Source organism: Cherax quadricarinatus, chromosome 23 (assembly GCF_038502225.1).
Source record: "Cherax quadricarinatus isolate ZL_2023a chromosome 23, ASM3850222v1, whole genome shotgun sequence".
In the NCBI taxonomy this organism is placed as follows: domain Eukaryota; kingdom Metazoa; phylum Arthropoda; class Malacostraca; order Decapoda; family Parastacidae; genus Cherax; species Cherax quadricarinatus.
The window spans coordinates 7,991,295-8,010,035 of record NC_091314.1 but is presented as its reverse complement, the minus strand read 5'-3'; the positions used below and the strand labels follow the sequence as shown (position 1 = coordinate 8,010,035).

At 40.5% G+C, this 18,741-nt stretch overlaps 2 protein-coding genes across 10 annotated transcripts in view; one reads left to right on the top strand and one right to left on the bottom strand.

The window, feature by feature from the left end:
* Nucleotides 1–18,741, top strand: part of PH4alphaEFB (prolyl 4-hydroxylase subunit alpha-1) — a 193,736-nt gene that overhangs the window by 53,698 nt on the left and 121,297 nt on the right. For 5 of the 8 annotated variants that reach the window (XM_070087844.1, XM_070087840.1, XM_053772420.2 and 2 more), the window contains exon 2: nucleotides 4,970–5,012. The exons of the other annotated variants lie outside the window; for them this stretch is intronic. The gene's annotated coding sequence lies outside the window, so the exon portion shown is untranslated. The remainder of the gene's footprint in view (nucleotides 1–4,969; nucleotides 5,013–18,741) is intronic. 8 annotated transcript variants of the gene reach the window in all.
* Nucleotides 1–18,741, bottom strand: part of CDase (neutral ceramidase) — a 123,870-nt gene that overhangs the window by 75,286 nt on the left and 29,843 nt on the right. The gene's annotated exons all lie outside the window — the stretch shown is intronic.

Genomic DNA, 18,741 nt, shown 5'->3' with positions numbered 1-18,741 from the left:
CAAAGAACTTTGTCCTTGGAAGCAAATAGGGGAATGTATGAGAGTATAGTTTTACAAACGCTCCTGTATGGGTGTGAAGCATGGGTGATGAATGTTGCAGCGAGAAGGCTGGAGGCAGTGATGTCATGTCTGAGGGCAATGTGTGATGTGAATATAATGCAGAGAATTCGTAGTTTGGAAGTTAGGAGGAGGTGTAGGATTGCCAAAACTGTTGTCCAGAGGGCTGAGGAAGGGTTGTTGAGGTGGTTCGGACATGTAGAGAGAATGGAGCGAAAGAGAATGACTTCAAGAGTGTATCAGTCTGTAGTGGAAGGAAGGCGGGGTAGGGGTCGGCCTAGGAAAGGTTGGAGAGAGGGGGTAAAGGAGGTTTTGTGTGCGAGGGGCTTGGACTTCCAGCGGGCATGCGTGAGCGTGTTTGATAGGAGTGAATGGAGACAAATGTTTTTTAATACTTGACGTGCTGTTGGAGTGTGAGCAAAGTAACATGAAGGGATTCAGGGAAACCGGCAGGCCGGACTTGAGTCCTGGAGATGGGAAGTACAGTGCCTGCACTCTGAAGGAGGGGTGTTAATGTTGCAGTTTAAAAACTGTAGTGTAAAGCACCCTTCTGGCAAGACAGTGATGGAGTGAATGATGGTGAAAGTTTTTCTTTTTCGGGCCACCCTGCCTTGGTGGGAATCGGCCAGTGCGTTAATAAAAAATTATATGTTTGGTTGCGTATAAGGGTGATATGAACGCCCCGCTTGCCTCACCACACCCATACAAGACCTACGCGCACCACAGCAGACAACACCAAGGTCGCTATCTGTGTCCCTATCATTTATCCATCCACTCTGTCACGTAACTCAAAAGCCCTCCTCGTCGTTGGGCTCACTGGCTTGTCGCCCGCTTTTCATTCCCCTTCTTCAGCTTCCTCCTCTTCAATGTTGATCCTTCCCTTTCCCCTCTTATAGGCCCTTTCCTCTTCAGGTCCCTTCCACCATATAGCTCTCATTTTACCCCCTTTCAGCACCAACCTACCTTCTTCATCGCTCTCCTTTCCTTCTCTAGCTCCCTTCCTTTCTTTATCTCCCTCTTATTATCAGTTCCCTCCCTCCCTTGCCTTCTTCCTTCCGCTGTATCTGTTTTAGTGCACTCGTCATTCACCAACTGATTGCAAGCACAAGATCACAATGCACAAATATCAAACTTTACGTCTATATTATTATGTGTAGCTTAAATTAACCTGCTATGCTAAATTTACGACAGAGAACTTTATTACTTGTCAAACTAATATTTACGGAAGATACTGTATGAAAATAGAGCCTATTAAATGCTCTTCGATATTCAGTGCAATATATCAGCCCACACTCTATGACATATTGCAGGGCACGCCTTGCACTCGTGCCTGTGTTTTACTGTGTACATAGTGCTTAGTTCCCTCATTCAAACTAAATATTACAAAGGGGAAAACGGAGGCAGTTTTAATAAATGCAACAAGAAAATCGTAAACGTCTAGTCTAATACGTATATGATAACCTAGTGTTTCTTTTTCTGAATTTCAACTTTTATTTGGTTAATTAAGCAATTCGGATTATGTTCATTTTGTGTAACCACTTTTTTCTTAACTGGAGCACGAATGTGCGCGTAGTTGATTTATTTTTATGAGAAGAGCTGTAGGAGGATTATAAACGGGTTTGTAGGAGCAAGGTGAAGGTTATAGGACTGTTTTTGTGTAGGATATCCTTGTTTGACGCTCAGGTACAAGTAACAGGTATGATAGTTGAATTTTATTATTATTATAGCCACTGATTCAGTTATTCAACTGCTGCATTACTTACTACTCATTATTAATGTCGCTTTTGGAAGAAGATAATGGTTAGTTCTTTCAAGTGAAGTTTGTTAAGGCTGCAAATCACCTGAACAATAATATAAAAAATAGTTTAATCCCTAAAATAAGGGTTAAAACCAGTGTATATTCATTGAGATATGCAACTGTATATAACGTATTCATTCTGTATATTACGGATATGTTGTATTTCGTTAGAGTAACTTGAAAGGATCTGGAATTTTAGAAGTTCATGAACTTTCTGATGTAAACATGTTGATCGCGGGCAAGCTTTCAAGGTCAAGAAGATGAAATTCAGGCTGATGCCAACTGGCTTAGCATGCATGATGTTAGACCACTTGCTCCTACAAACAAAAAACTGGATCTGACGCCGCCCTCCTCATAGAAGTTCTTGCGGAGGAGTCTTTTGTCATTTGTATTTATTAGCATAATTTATATATTATTTGCTGTTTATTAGCATATCAAGGTATGAGCAAGTGATGCATTTTCATAACTTCAGAAATTTATTAGTATATGGTACCTTGTTTTTATTAGATATACCCATGTTATATGTGCACGATACACTCATTTTAAAAATTTTGTGTTTGTGTGTGATCAACATAGGTACGTACCTATTTACTGGGAGATACCAGTACTTTAATCCAACATCATAGGCAGGTTTGTGTTACTGTGGGGTTAGGTTACCTTTTCCTGGTGCATAATTAATTATCCAAGACTTATATACATGTATATCATTTAGGTTTTAAGGCAGCATGACGGACTGGAAGCCCCACCTCATGTACTGGCAGATTCGATCATAGTCTATAATGATCGAAGTGAACAAGGTAAAATTTACTTCTTAAAATGCTAAACGTAGGTATAGTAGATGAAGGAAGTTAAGTGGGAGGGTCTGGCGGCCTTGGTACATAACACGACAAACTGAAACCTGACCTAGACAAATATTAGAGCATCCTAAACAAATGTAAAGGTGGAGAGTGTGGATACTTCCTTGATCATCCATCACCAACCCATAAGTATCCAATGTTTTTTATGAAAATGTTTGGTATTTGACCATGACAGTGGAGGCATAAAGCATGTTAGAAGGGTGTACGCTGAGAACTTGTTTAAATATTGATTGAAAATACTTACACCTAGCTGGTAGTGTTTTGCCTCATTAATAACTAGTGAGGTGAAAGTGAGGACCATCTTTGATTTCTTATGTGATTTTTTTTTTAAGAACAGAAGAACGATGGGATACTGCAGGAGGCCTACTGGTCTTTGCTAGTCAGGTCTAATGCACCCATCTACACCCACCTATGTACCCGTCTGACCTATATTCAAAACTGCCCAAAGGTACTTGGTACTTCTGGGATGGTTCCAGTATTTTACAAGTCTATTGTCTAACCATTACTACCCTATTTTTAATAACCAATGGTCCTGAATCTGCACACAGAAATCACTCACTACGAAAGTAAAAGACTGGGTAGGCGGTGCAAAATACCCCCAATGAAAATTAGGTGCCCCATTGGTACACTAAGAGAAAACACCACAAGTGTCCGGGGCCCAAGACCGTTCAACAGCCTCCCACCATGCATAAGGTGAATTACCAATGGGCCCCTGGCTGCGTTCAAGAGGGAGCTGGACAGATACTTAAAGTCGGTGCCGGATCAGCCGGGCTGTGGTTCGTACGTTGGACTACGTGCGGCCAGCAGTAATAGCCTGGTTGATTAGGCCCTTATCCACCGGGAGGCCTGGTCGTGGACCGGGCCGCGGGGGCGTTGATCCCCGGAATACCCTCCAGGTAGACGCAATATCCTTTCAGAATCTAAATTTCTTCAACTTGAATCCATTGCTGTAAGTCCTGTATTGGCTAGATATTTTCAACACGGTATGTGTATCTCCTTTATTTATTCTTGTTTTTCATATGTATACCTGTCATATCCCCTTCTCTGTATTTTCAAGGCCATTTATGTCCATCCTGCAATATGGACACCAGAACTGAGTAACATTATCTAAATGAGGTCTAGACAAAGATCAGTGAACACTTTTGCACTGTTGTCTTGGTTTTAAATGTCTGTTATCCAGAACTAGATTTTTATCCCACTTAACCGAACTAAGATCTACATTGTTTAGCTTATAAGCCACTTCGCCCTTTCCCACTACCTGTGCCTTCCCGCACCACCTGTGCCTTCCCGCACCACCTGTGCCTTCCTGCACCACCTGTGCCTTCCCGCACCACCTGTGCCTTCCCGCACCACCTGTGCCTTCCCGCACCACCTGTGCCTTCCTGCACCACCTGTGCCTTCCTGCACCACCTGTGCCTTCCCGCACCACCTGTGCCTTCCTGCACCACCTCTCCCTCACCATGTAAGGCTCACCCACGTTGACAAACGCCCCGCCCCGTACATTATTAATAAGTGGCAAAAAAGGCTGATGAATCCGTAGGTAAAGTGAACAGTAATGGCTATAGTTTCACAAGTAAATAAATAGCAATAAATTGAGCTTTTATTATTATTATGATTATTATTATTAATGCATTTACAAAGCATCCTAAACCTGTGCGAGTCTTTTTTTCGAGAGTAAGAATAATCCTCGTGGTTGAACAAGTTTTACAGAATATCTTAGTAATGTGTTACGATCGATGGTTGAGGAGTGAAGAGTGAATAGCACGGTGATTCCGATAATATGTGGAAAATCATATGCACAGGTCAGGGTAATAATTAAAAGGAAATGTTTCCTCACGAGTGGCTTCTGTAGACCTAATACAAAGACAAGTAAGACTACATATACAGTCTCTGTATTAGGACTGAAGAAGCCATTCGTGGCGAAATGTTTCCTTTAATAAATGTATTGAACTGTACATAATGTCCTTTACCACACACATTGAGAGTCACGTGAGAGGTGGGACTTTCCGAGAGAGAGAAAAAAAAAGCAGATGGAATGATTTCCAGTGCGGCGAGGATGCAAAATTAGTCACCTTGGTCTCTGGTTACAAGGACAGTCATCAAGCGATATGACCCAAGAAGGTGGGAAACATCATCACTCCACTTAATGTTAAGAGGCAGGGTCTGAAATTGAAAGTATAATCCCCAAAGGTTATGAGTGCACACAGCACAACCGAACATTGAAGGGCTTATAATAAATGCATTTTTTTTCTTGCAGGCAACACCAAGCAGTTAAGGGAAAGCAGTCGTTAAGAGCTCAGGTATGTTAAGGCTAGAAATGACATTAAGAAGCTAAAAATGACGTTAAAAAATATGGCCTATTTTTAAATTAATATTAGTGATTTCATATGCAGTCTTGCATTGTTTACTAAGCAATATTTTATAACCGGAACTGTGAGGAAGGAGACGTTAGAGTTTGTGAAGGGGAATACTCGGTAGGTGTTTGTTTGTATATGAAATATGGATATTGACAGAAAGATAATGAAGAGTATCTCTTTAAATATAGATAAGACGGGCACATGGGTGGATGCAAGGTGGGTGAGTCGAACCTGCCTAGCATGGGTCAGTAGGTTTGCTGCGGTGTTCCTTTGTTCTTCCGTTCAAGTTTCATGTGAAAATGTGTCGGGGGGGGGGGTCTGCCATTGGGATGTGTGTAGGAAAGTGAGAGTGAAAATGAAAGAGCATTTTGAGGTATTATAGAGCGGAAAAGCCTAGTGTCACCTAGCTGAAATGTGAATAAAAAAAATACTGATTTGTTGATTTTGTAAGTGGGATGAATCTCTGGTACGAGCACCTCAGTGGTTACTGAGCCACTTTGAGGACACTTGTCCAGCTAATATCCACATAATATTTTCTTGAAAATACCATCACCACCTGGAAGGTGAAAGCCGTCCCTGACCGATGCTCGAAGCCGTCATTGCCGAGAGAGAAATTACGTTGTAGATTTAGTGATTATCGCTGTATGTGAATGTTAGGTTATACGGGAGAGTCATACGCTAACAGCAAGAAGAATATTAAAAGTATAACTAAACACTGGTAAACAAAGATATGGACAATAGCTCGTAACAAAATGATTTAAGCGATCAGAGAAATAATATGATTATTATTATTATTATTATTATTATTATTATTATTATTATTATTATTATTATTATTAGTAGTAGTAGTAGTAGTAGTAGTAGTAGTAGTAATAGTTGTAGTAGTAGAAGAATTGTCAGTAATATTTTACATTATATTATGGTAGTTGTCCTTTTGCTTGTAATTGGGGCTATTTTACAGAGTTTAACTCCGTTTAGTATAATTTGAGTGATATTAGGTTTTCTCCTTTAGTTTTGGTGCTTGATACTAAGAGAATGTCCTCTACAAATTCTGGTCTGCAATTTCGCAAGTCTTAAATGAAGCTGTTGGTGACAGTAAAATCCCATACATTTTCATGTTATTGGATAATTCTCAAAAGGTTGTTAGACCCCATGGCGCCGAAAATTTGGTGGTCGACTCCACCTTGGCGAGTCTCGGCCAAAATAATTTCTTTATCCCCTGGACTCCAGTGTGTACTTGACAATAACATATCGTTGGAAAACACACACACACACACACACACACACACACACACACACACACACACACACACACACACACACACACACACACACACACACACACACACACACACACACACACACAGCGAAGAGACGGGGCCTGGAGCTACGACTCGACCCTTTACAACCACAAATAGGTGAGCGCGCGCACACACACACACACACACACACACACACACACACACACACACACACACACACACACACACACCACTAAACTTTCTTAAATAGGTAAAAATATAACTTCACTTCCTTAATGGAGCGCTATATCTAAAGAGTGGGCGGACAAACTTGTTGTGGCATACTGATGGAGAAGTGAACCCAGGCTGAAAGTTCAGGGTGTGAATCCTTACACCCTGCCTTGGGCCTTGACCCTGACTTTGACTGCAAGTCAGGTATTAGGGTGTAGCTAGCCAAGAAGGCTTGCGGATTCTCAATACGATAGAGCAAGCTATCCTTACGTTATTCTGTTACGAGGTTGCTTGCGTCAATTTCTTTACTTATCCTGCGAACTTAAAAAGGCATTTTTTTTATTTTATGGTAGGTTAGATTAGACTACATAAACCAATAAAAACGGATGTGTTACCACGAACATTTAAAAAAAAGCGGCAGCGATACGTGTGGCAACGGAGGTGACTGAGCATAACTAGGAAGTGCTGAGATCTACACCATTATTATTTTTTTTTTTGTGGTACGATGTGGGAGTTAATGGGTGATCGTTCAGTTGAGTTTCTTTACATAGGGTTTAAAGGAGAGACTGACACAGTTCCTTGGTTGCCTTGGTGCTGTTACACAACGTAAATAACTACATAAACTACTTTCTCTAGGTTTGGAGTTTAGGGGAAACTTTCTTAATTTGCCTTGTTCTTCTCTAATACTTACACTAGGCAGCAAGAATACTTGATACTTAGTTCTCTCAGTGGAAGTACACAAATACAAGTCACTTCGTTTTGTTTTAAGACAAGTGTTTTTCGTAACGTATTAGAAGTGTTGGGGTGTCTGGCCCACTGTACACTCCCTCTCAAGCAGATGGTAGAAATTATAGGCAAGTTTTCTTATGCCTGTTGTCTGTGTTCACTTAGCAGTAAATAGTATGATACCTGGGTGTTAGCCGACTGTTGTGGGTTATATACAGTACAAGATATCTTGGGGGTGGTAATGACAACAGATTGAATCCATGCGCAGATGCTTTAGAGTGAAGGCCTAGATGCTAAATTTTGCTCCTCAAGTCCATTGAAGGTCAAGAGACAGGTACGAGGTGCTGTAGCTCGTCCACCAGACAACACCTGGAGTAAACTCCAACCTAATCTGATAGCCTTGAGAGGGGTGTTAATTTTTCCGTCAAAATCTTTGAGTAGATTCATGAGCGGGAATGATCAAAAGCTAATTGAATCTGCCTAGAATATACCAGTAGGCCTACTGTAGTTCACTTTGGTTCTTAAGCTGTTCATTTATTGTGGTGGGTCATGCTGGTGTGATTAATCAGTTTTTTGCGTGACGTACAAGAGGAGATGCTGCACTTATCAATGTGGTTATATCTGTTAGACTTTATTATGGATTCGTCCTCAAGCGAGGTATAGGTTGCCTTTGCAGTATTTGCTATGAAACAATTGAAAATTAACTGTCTCCTGGACTAGTTGAAAAGGTGGCAATTGTACATCATTGGTGTTATATAGAGACAAGTAGGTTTATAAGAAATGGTTTATGACGTTTTAATGAGAATTAATTTCTTCCACCAGGGATTTTATCATTTCTTACCAGAGCTGATGATAGTTCCTGGTGGACGAAAAGTCTGCTCGATAAAATGTAAACCAAATATTGTCTTAAAGTAAGACTTGCTCGTCTCCTTTTAAGTTTAACGCCTCTGAAGCAGGTGTGACTTAAGAAGGAAGACCTGGAAAAGCAGAGAGCGATAAACGGAGTGAGAGAGAAACGCAGGGGCTGGCAGCGCCCCGGCACACGCCAGCATAATATCGACCTGTCTGGCGTGAGTGGCTGTAATGATGGAGGCTTGTGTTGGGGAGGGTGTTAGAGGCTTGTGTTGGAGGGAAGTGTGATTGCGAGAGGAGTGAAAGATAATTGCACTAACTAATTTGTGTTTGCGAGAGAAGTCCTATGTTACTTTGACCGTTATTACTGTTTTATAGCCTCTTGAGCCTTTTCATATCTGCTCGTGAAGCTATGAATTGGATTTACTTGCACTACCTTTTCATTAAGCTTTACCCTCTTTTTAACCACTCTGAAACTAAAGAAGTACTTCTTATAATCCCTATGGCTCATTAGTGTCTTCAGCTTCCCATGCGTTTCTCACTGATCTTCTTAGTTAAAATAGTCTATTCTTACCTACTCAATCCCTCTTAACATTTTTAACGTCTTAATCATGATTGTCCTAGTTCTTTTCCCCAACGTTAAGTTCCGGTTCTTTGATGTCTTTACAGTACATTCCTCTTCTGAGACTAGTTTGATTGCTAACGTTAGACCTCTGTTGGAGGAGAGTGGTATAGGGGTTGTGTTGAAGGAGGGTAGTGTTGGGGTTGTGTTGGTAGGAGTGTGGTATTGGAGAAAAGGGGTGATAGGTTTTGTTTTGTAGGAGAGTAACGGCCCCGGGGGGGGGGGTTGTGGAGAAGGGCAGTGATAGAGGATAGGGCAAAGTTATTAGAGCTTGAGTTGGGTGCTAAAACATTTTTAACATTGCTGCTAAGAAAGTGAGCCAGTTAGACCAACGTATTTTACACTCACTCTTGATGACTTAAACAGTCTGAACGTTCCATCCACGTACACATCTTTGCATCTCGGCATTCACAATATACTCCTTACCTTATAGTTACTGGTTTGATTCTCCAGGGTTCATTCTCTTGAGTTCATTTGTGCCGACGTGGTAAACTGGAGCGTGGGACGCATGTCTCCTATCACTCGTCCTGGAGACATGCCAAGAACCAACAGCCACAGTGCTACACCTGACAGTAACCGTCTTCGAAGACGTTAATTTTCTTACGCGGTAATCTACCTGCAGTTGATTCCAGGCCGGGGGGGGGGGGTCATCGCCTCTGTGGCCCTGTCCCAGACTAGGCTTGGTTGATAGCCTGATCAATCGGGTTGTTGGTGCTTGCAGCACGGAATCCAGCCTAAGCACCACAGCAGGATCCGAATGGCATACAGCCGATAATAATTAAGAGAACACACGCGCTACAGAACAAGCTTTATTGAGAAAACGTTGTTCTGAAAAATGTATCTTCAATTCTAAATGTTGGACAGGACAATAACCATGCCACATATAAACTAAATAATGTAGATCTTAATATTACGGATTGCGAAAAAGATTTAGGAGTTCTGGTTAGCAGTAATCTGAAACCAAGACAACAGTGCATAAGTGTTCGCAATAAAGCTAATAGAATCCTTGGCTTCATATCAAGAAGCATAAATAATAGGAGTCCTCAGGTTGTTCTTCAACTCTATACATCCTTGGTTAGGCCTCATTTAGATTATGCTGCACAGTTTTGGTCACCGTATTACAGAATGGATATAAATTCTCTGGAAAATGTACAAAGGAGGATGACAAAGTTGATCCCATGTATCAGAAACCTTCCCTATGAGGATAGACTGAAGGCCCTGAAACTGCACTCTCTAGAAAGACGTAGAATTAGGGGGGATATGATTGAGGTGTATAAATGGAAGACAGGAATAAATAAAGGGGATGTAAATAGTGTGCTGAAAATATCTAGCCTAGACAGGACTCGCAGCAATGGTTTTAAGTTGGAAAAATTCAGATTCAGGAAGGATATAGGAAAGTACTGGTTTGGTAATAGAGTTGTGGATGAGTGGAACAAACTCCCAAGACCCGTTATAGAGGCCAGAACGTTGTGTAGCTTTAAAAATAGGTTGGATAAATACATGAGTAGATGTGGGTGGGTGTGAGTTAGACCTGATAGCTTGTGCTACCAGGTCGGTTGCCGTGTTCCTCCCTTAAGTCAATGTGACCTGACCTGACTAGGTTGGGTGCATTGGCTTAAGCCGGTAGGAGACTTGGACCTGCCTCGCATGGGCCAGTAGGCCTTCTGCAGTGTTCCTTCGTTCTTATGTTCTTATGTTCTTAATTTAGTAAACACACCACAGCGTGGATCATCACGTCGGACAACGAAGTGGTCCAGCGTAACCAAGAAACGTTCAGATCTGCACGAACCACGGTGCAGTGTTGCTGCAAGACATCTGTTGCTTTTTGCTGCTGCTGCTGCTGCTGCCGATGGTAATGATACTACTGCATTTGTTGCTTCCTCTGCTGCTGTTGTAGGTGGTGGTAGTGCTGTTGTTGCTGGTCGTGCTGGTGCTGTTACTGCTGCTGCTGGTAATGCTGTTAATGCTGCTTTTGTTACTGCTGGTGGTGGTGGCGATGTTACTGTTGTTGCTGGTGTGGTGTTACTGCTCCCGCTGTTGTTACTGGTGGTGCTGGTATGGTGTTACTGCTCCCGCTGTTGTTACTGTTGGTGCTGGTGCTGTTTCTGCTCTTCTGTTGTGGTATTGTTGTTGCTACTTCTACTGATATTTCTGCTGTTATTGCTGTTGCTTGTACTGTTGATGCTGCTGTTACCACTGCTGATGTTAATTTGCTTTTGCTGATAGTACTGCTGCTGTTGCTTCAACTGTTAATGCTGTTGTTACGCCTGCTGTTGTTGATATTGCTTCTGCCGCTACTACCGCCACTGTTCTGCAGCAGCTGCTAAAAATTTGATGCTCAAGTCATGGACTTGACCGCCATCTTGAAGTAATAAATACGTACAGTTAGAGTAAGTGACGTTATTTTGCAGCACTTTCATCGCCACAGTGTTATTGCTGCTCTTAGCAGTAAAATTAGGTACCTGTGTGCTAGTCGACTGCTGAATAAGAGAACACTCCGGTCCACTGTTTGAGAAACACCAGTATATGTTGGAATGTTACATTTTGTGTAAGAGAAAGCCCTGGACCTGTAAGAAATTCCAGTACCTGCTGCAAGTGTTCACGTATTGGCTGAAAGGTATACATGTACTTAATGATGTTACTTCAGTAAAAAGCCTTTCTTCCCCAGCGCACTCACTGGGAGGGCAACAAGTGGAATGAGCTGGATGAAGCACTGGTGGAGGTTAGCTCCATAAATTGCGTGAAAAATAGCTACATGGTCAACGTCTCGCTCTACACAGAGCAAAACGTTGCCCAAATAAAAGCTTGTTCTGCAGCCTATCGTTCTCTTTACTATTGTCTGGTACACCATATGGATCCAGTGCACCAAGTAACGGCCAGTTAATTATAAGGCTGCTAACATGCTTGGCCAAGAGCTGTACCTCGAACCCTGCAAATAACTAGGTGACCCTTCAAGGAGGTGCTTTAATCCTGGCGAAGGCCTCTTGATCAAAGGTAGTGGAGTTGCCCCCCTCTCCTGTCACCCAGGCGCTGTATATCTTTTTCGGGTTTAGCGCTTCCTCGTGAATATAATAAAAACTGAGTATGCGTTTAACACACACACAAACAAACAAAAAAAAAAAACGCACACAAAAAACACACACAGCTGTGAATCGACCCCCTGTAACACATACAGGTGAGTACAACACGTGTAGCAGCTCACATATCGCACAATAGAATTTCTCGGCTTTAAACCACGATAACGCATAGTCAGTAATGAGCAGGTGGGACAGGTGTTTCACCTGCAGGAAGTGATGCAGGGCTGACGTGGCGACAGGTGTTCATCATGTCATGACAGGGTCACCAACCTCTCATATAAGTGTAACAGCAGTATCTCTGCCTTTATTCTAAATACACACACTTGTTATTCTCGTAACTGCGCAACTCCCACCACGTCATTCCTGTCAACCACTCACTGCCAGTCACTTGGCTACTCTCCATCAGTCTATTACTAACCAGTTCCACTTAGAATCCACTACCAGTTTTCTGTCTGCTCATTATCCTGATCACTGTAAATTATTATAATCAAGGGGGAAGCACTAAACCCGTAGGATTATACAGCGCCTATGGGGGGATGGAAGGCATTCAGGCTTAATTCAGGGAACTGGAGCACAGATCCAATTCCCTAGATCAAGAGCCCCTCACCAGCGTCAAGGAGCCTTCCTTGAGGGGATAGATCACTGTAAAGCACTAACGAAAATTCTTCATACTGCACGTTACTGGTATGTTTTTTTGCAGAATTGTTCCTCTACATTACCTCTTACTAGTGTGTATAGTAGAATTGCTCATGTACTTATTACCTATTACTGGTATGTGTTGTAGAAAGCTCCTCTGCATGTTACCAATTTATGATAAGCAGGAAAATTACTCTTTACCAAGTTATTTTTCTTCCAAAAATGCAACTGTGATTTATTTTTTACACACCAGTTTTACGGGCTAGGAGGTGTTGTCCTGCCTGGGTTCATTTCATAGCTCAGCCCTAAGTTACATTACCACCCCATGGGATGTGACCTGCAAGTCGACTAACACCCGTGTACCTACTCACTGCTGGGTGAACAGAGACAGACACGCCCAACGTTTTCACCCGTGCCGGGGATCGAACCACGGACACTCAGTATGTGAGCTGAGTGCGCTACTAACTTTTGGGGTTTGCTGTAGGTTGCGCTTGTCAGATTTTTTGCAAAAGGTACCACGATGTATATTTTGGTGAGTCCTTCGAGGGAAGTGCTTTCATGCTGGTGAAGGGCTTCTGATTCAAAGAATTGGAGCTGATTACCTTCCATTCCACAGCTGTATGACCCTTATATGGTTCAGTGCTTCCCTTCTTGATACCAAGGCAGGAGTCCAGTGCACTTTATACTTTATTGCATCGATGTCGATGGAACACATATATATATATATATATATAATTATATATATATAATTATATATATATATTATATATATATATTATATATATATATTATATATATATATATTATATATATATATATATATATTATATATATATATATTATATATAGATTATATATATATATTATATATAGATTATATATATATATTATATATAGATTATATATATATATATTATATATATATATTATATATAGATTATATATATATATACTATATATATTATTTATATATATATATATATATATATATATATATATATATATATATATATATATATATATATATATATATATATATATATATATATATATATATATATATATATATATATATATATATATATATATATATATATATATATATATATATATATATATATATATATGTCGTGCCGAATATGTAAAACTGGTCAATTAGCAAGAACTCATTTAAAATTAAGTCCTTTCTAAAATTTTCTTTTATGCGTTTAAAGATATACTTTTTTCATTAATGTTAATGTAAAAATTTTTAATTTTGCACCAAAAGAATCTAGAAAACTTACCTAACCTTATTATAACAAGAACAATTTATTTTAGCCTAACCCAACTATATATGTTTTCGATTTGTTTACAATAATTTAATACTAAACAAACACAGTGATATATATTTTTTTCGTTAGGTTCAGAACGATTTTGGCGAAATTATTGCATACACAATTTTTGCTTTGTCCTATATGGCAAGATGAACGTTGCAGTTTAAAAACTGTAGTGTAAAGCACCCTTCTGGCAAGACAGTGATGGAGTGAATGATGGTGAAAGTTTTTCTTTTTCGGGCCACCCTGCCTTGGTGGGAATCGGCCAGTGTGATAATAAAAATATATATATATATATATGTCGTGCCGAATATGTAAAACTGGTCATTTAGCAAGAACTCATTTAAAATTAAGTCCTTTCTAAAATGTTCTCTTATACGTTTAAAGATATATTTTTTTCATTAATGTTGATGTAAAAATTTATAATTTTGCACCAAAAGCAACTTAGAAAACTTACCTAACCTTATTATAACAAGCGCAATTTATTTTAGCCTAAACCAACTAAATATATTTTAGATTTGTTTACAGTAATTTAATACTAAACAAACACAGTGAAATATAATTTTTTCGTTAGGTTCAGAAAGATTTTGGCGAAATTATTGCATACACAAATTTTCACTTGTCCTATATGGCAAGATGAGCCTTGCTATTTAAGCCAAGATCGCAAGTTCTGCCTATTCGGCACGACATATATATATATATATATATATATATATATATATATATATATATATATATATATATATATATATATATAATGGGGTAGGTTTAAAAATGTAGTATTAGAGTGTTCAGCAGAAGTTTGTGGTTGCAGGAAAGTGGATGTGGGAGGGAAGAGGAGCGATTGGTGGAATGATGTAAAGAGAGTAGTAAGGGAGAAAAAGTTAGCATATGAGAAGTTTTTACAAAGTAGAAGTGATGCAAGGAGGGAAGAGTATGTGGAGAAAAAGAGAGAGGTTAAGAGAGTGGTGAAGCAATGTAAAAAAAGAGCAAATGAGAGAGTGGGTGAGATGTTATCAACAAATTTTGTTGGAAATAAGAAAAAGTTTTGGAGTGAGATTAAAAAGTTAAGGAAGCCTAGAGAACAAATGGATTTGTCAGTTGAAAATGGGAGAAGAGAGTTATTAAATGGAGAGTTAGAGGTATTGGGAAGACGGAGGGAATGTTTTGAGAAATTGTTAAATGTTGATGAAGATACGGAAGATGTGATTTCATGTATAGGGCAAGGAGGAATAACATCTTGTAGGAGTGAGGAAGAGCCAGTTGTGAGTGTGGGGGAAGTTCGTGAGGCAGTAGGTAAAATGAAAGAGGGTAAGGCAGTCGGAATTGATGGGATAAAGATAGAAATGTTAAAAGCAGGTGGGGATATAGTTTTGGAGTGGTTGGTGCAATTATTTAATAAATGTATGGAAGAGGGTAAGGTACCTAGGGATTGGCAGAGAGCATGCATAGTTCCTCTGTATAAAGGCAAAGGGGACAAAAGAGAGTGCAAAAATTATAGGGTGATAAGTCTGTTGAATATACCTGGTAAAGTGTATGGTAGAGTTATTATTGAAAGAATTAAGAGTAAAACGGAGAATAGGATAGCAGATGAACAAGGCGGCTTTAGGAAAGGTAGGGGGTGTGTGGACCAGGTGTTTACAGTGGAATATATAAGTGAACAGTATTTAGATAAGGCTAAAGAGGTTTTTGTGGCATTTATGGATTTGGAAAAGTGGATAAGGGGGCAATGTGGCAGATGTTGCAGGTGTATGGTGTAGGAGGTAGGTTACTGAAAGCAGTGAAGAGTGTTTACGAGGATAGTGAGGCTCAAGTTAGAGTATGTAGGAAAGAGGGAGATTATTTCCCAGTAAAAGTAGGCCTTAGACAAGGATGTGTGATGTCACCGTGATTGTTTAATATATTTATAGATTGTTTAATATATTTATAGATGGGGTTGTAAGAGAAGTAAATGCGAGGGTCTTGGCAAGAGGCGTGGAGTTAAAAGATAAAGAATCACACAAAGTGGGAGTTGTCACAGTTGCTCTTTGCTGATGACTCTGTGCTCTTGGGAGATTCTGAAGAGAAGTTGCAGTGGTTGGTGGATGAATTTGGTAGGGTATGCAAAAGAAGAAAATTAAAAGTGAATACAGGAAAGAGTAAGGTTATGAGGATAACAAAAAGATTAGGTGATGAAAGATTGGATATCAGTTTGGAGGGAGAGAGTATGGAGGAGGTGAATGTATTCAGATATTTGGGATTGGACGTATGTAGACAGCCTGTACTGTCAGAGCACACAGCCTAGCCGTCTGCTCTGACTAGTTCATATTTCGCGGCATTCAGTGCTGCCCTCTGTAGGCCTACCTAGGTCGGTGGGACGCACAGTCCACCCTCTCTCACTCCCGCCTCGACCGACTTGACGTACACAAGTACTCCCCCTCCACGGACTGGCTTGCGGTCACTTCCTCACACTGCCCGTTGTGTACTCACTCCTACCCGATTAAAGCCAATCTAGTCCACGGCCGTATCATTGCTACCTACGCTACCTTCATCGGCACTAAACCGCTGTTCAACAGCAAGAACAGCAATAACACGTATCAGCGGATGGGTCTATGGAAGATGAGGTGAATCATAGAATTGATGAGGGGAAAAGGGTGAGCAGTGCACTTCGGAGTTTGTGGAGACAAAGAACTTGTCCTTGGAGGCAAAGAGGGGAATGTATGAGAGTATAGTTTTACCAACGCTCTTATATGGGTGTGAAGCATGGGTGATGAATGTTGCAGCGAGGAGAAGGCTGGAGGCAGTGCAGATGTCATGTCTGAGGGCAATGTGTGGTGTGAATATAATGCAGAGAATTCGTAGTTTGGAAGTTAGGAGGAGGTGCGGGATTACCAAAACTGTTGTCCAGAGGGCTGAGGAAGGGTTGTTGAGGTGGTTCGGACATGTAGAGAGAATGGAGCGAAAGAGAATGACTTCAAGAGTGTATCAGTCTGTAGTGGAAGGAAGGCGGGGTAGGGGTCGGCCTAGGAAAGGTTGGAGGGAGGGGGTAAAGGAGGTTTTGTGTGCGAGGGGCTTGGACTTCCAGCAGGCATGTGTGAGCGTGTTTGATAGGAGTGAATGAAGACAAATGGTTTTTAATACTTGACGTGCTGTTGGAGTGTGAGCAAAGTAACATTTATGAAGGGGTTCAGGGAAACCGGCAGGCCGGACTTGAGTCCTGGAGATGGGAAGTACAGTGCCTGCACTCTGAAGGAGGGGTGTTAATGTTGCAGTTTAAAAACTGTAGTGTAAAGCACCCTTCTGGCAAGACAGTGATGGAGTGAATGATGGTGAAAGTTTTTCTTTTTCGGGCCACCCTGCCTTGGTGGGAATCAGCCAGTGTGATAATAAAAATAAAATAAATATAATTATATAAATATATATATATATATATAGTTATATAATTATATATTATATATATATAATGTATATATATAAATTATATATATATAATTTATATATATATTATATAATTTATATATATATTATATAATTTATATATTTGTAGCCTACCAAAAACTTAGCGCAAATGCTGCCCTGAGGATTATTGTATGAAGTAAATGTTGAGCATACAAACTATATATTTTTTACCAGCTTACTCTCCCATTTCTGTTGTAAATATGTATTTGAATACACGTAAATTGCTCGTAAGACTTCGTTATTGTTAGCTATCCCGTCAAAGGGGAAGTGCCTGAACACTAGTGAAGGTGTCTTGAGCCAAAAAATTGGAGCCACCTTCCATGCCTTATGGCGCTATATGACCCATACGGGTTTAACGCTTCCCCATGAAATAAATGATTGTTCACTGTACGCTAATATATGTAATTCGGGTTAGATTTGGCAAGCTTAGACTGTCGTCTAATAAATTAACTATTTATAACATACTACAACGCCAATAAATAAAATTTTACATAGAGGTGATTAAAAAAAAAAAAGCACGAAGAGAAAATATGGATCCACCGAGCGCACTACAAGACAGTCAGATAAACACTTTAAATCTTGTGTAACACTCACCCGAATAAGCCACAGTGAAATACCGACTTTGATCAAAAGGATGAGTTGTGCTTAGATGTGGACAGAAAAGAAATGAGCGAATTGTAATGTGAGTGAAAAGGCCAGTTCTGTTTGGAGAAGAGGCTGCAACTTGATTTGACGCGACTAAACTAGCTCCTCAGCAGTATACAAGACACTTTTATGAAGCAACTGACCATTACGGGTTTAGCGCTTATATTTATTATTATTAAGTAACCGCAGACTAGCACCGTCAACACATTTTGAATCCGTCAAGGGAAATCACCAAGTACCTAGTGAGATCACCAGGGTGAGATAAATAGAAAAGTGGAGTTAGTGTGAGGATATACAACTAGGAGAGTACAGGTAAATTAAGTTAGAGCAGGTGTTGCAGCCTCGCAGTGGAATAAACACAGTTGCGGGTTGGCAGCCTATCATACCAGATGAAATATCAATATTCTGGACACCTGGTGGTTCTCAACGCCCCGCACCTCGCACCCATCCATTACCCCCTCCCCCCCCACACACACGCACGCATGCGTGCGAATAATAAGTCGTGCCAGGAGAGAGGGGACCTAGCAGGGACAAGTGAAGAGGCAGGGTCAGGAGCTGTGAATGGACCCCCTACATCCAAACATGAGTATACACACACACACACACACACCAAGATGGGCCTGACGTATGTTGTATATAAAGGGTCTGGAAAGATTTGTTGAGATTCCTGAAGGCTACTCGCAGATTTGCCAGCCGATTATTGGCCGCAGAGGTTATTCGGCCTGATATTATGCTGGGCAATCTTACTCTTTAAGTGACGTCTGCAGCCTCTGTCCCCCTTGTATATACCCCGTTTCCAGTCTTCTTGCTCCTTCCTCAATCTTCATGACCCTCAATTTACTTGGCTTAAATTCAGACAACCACTCATACAATTTGTCCAAATCCCTTTGG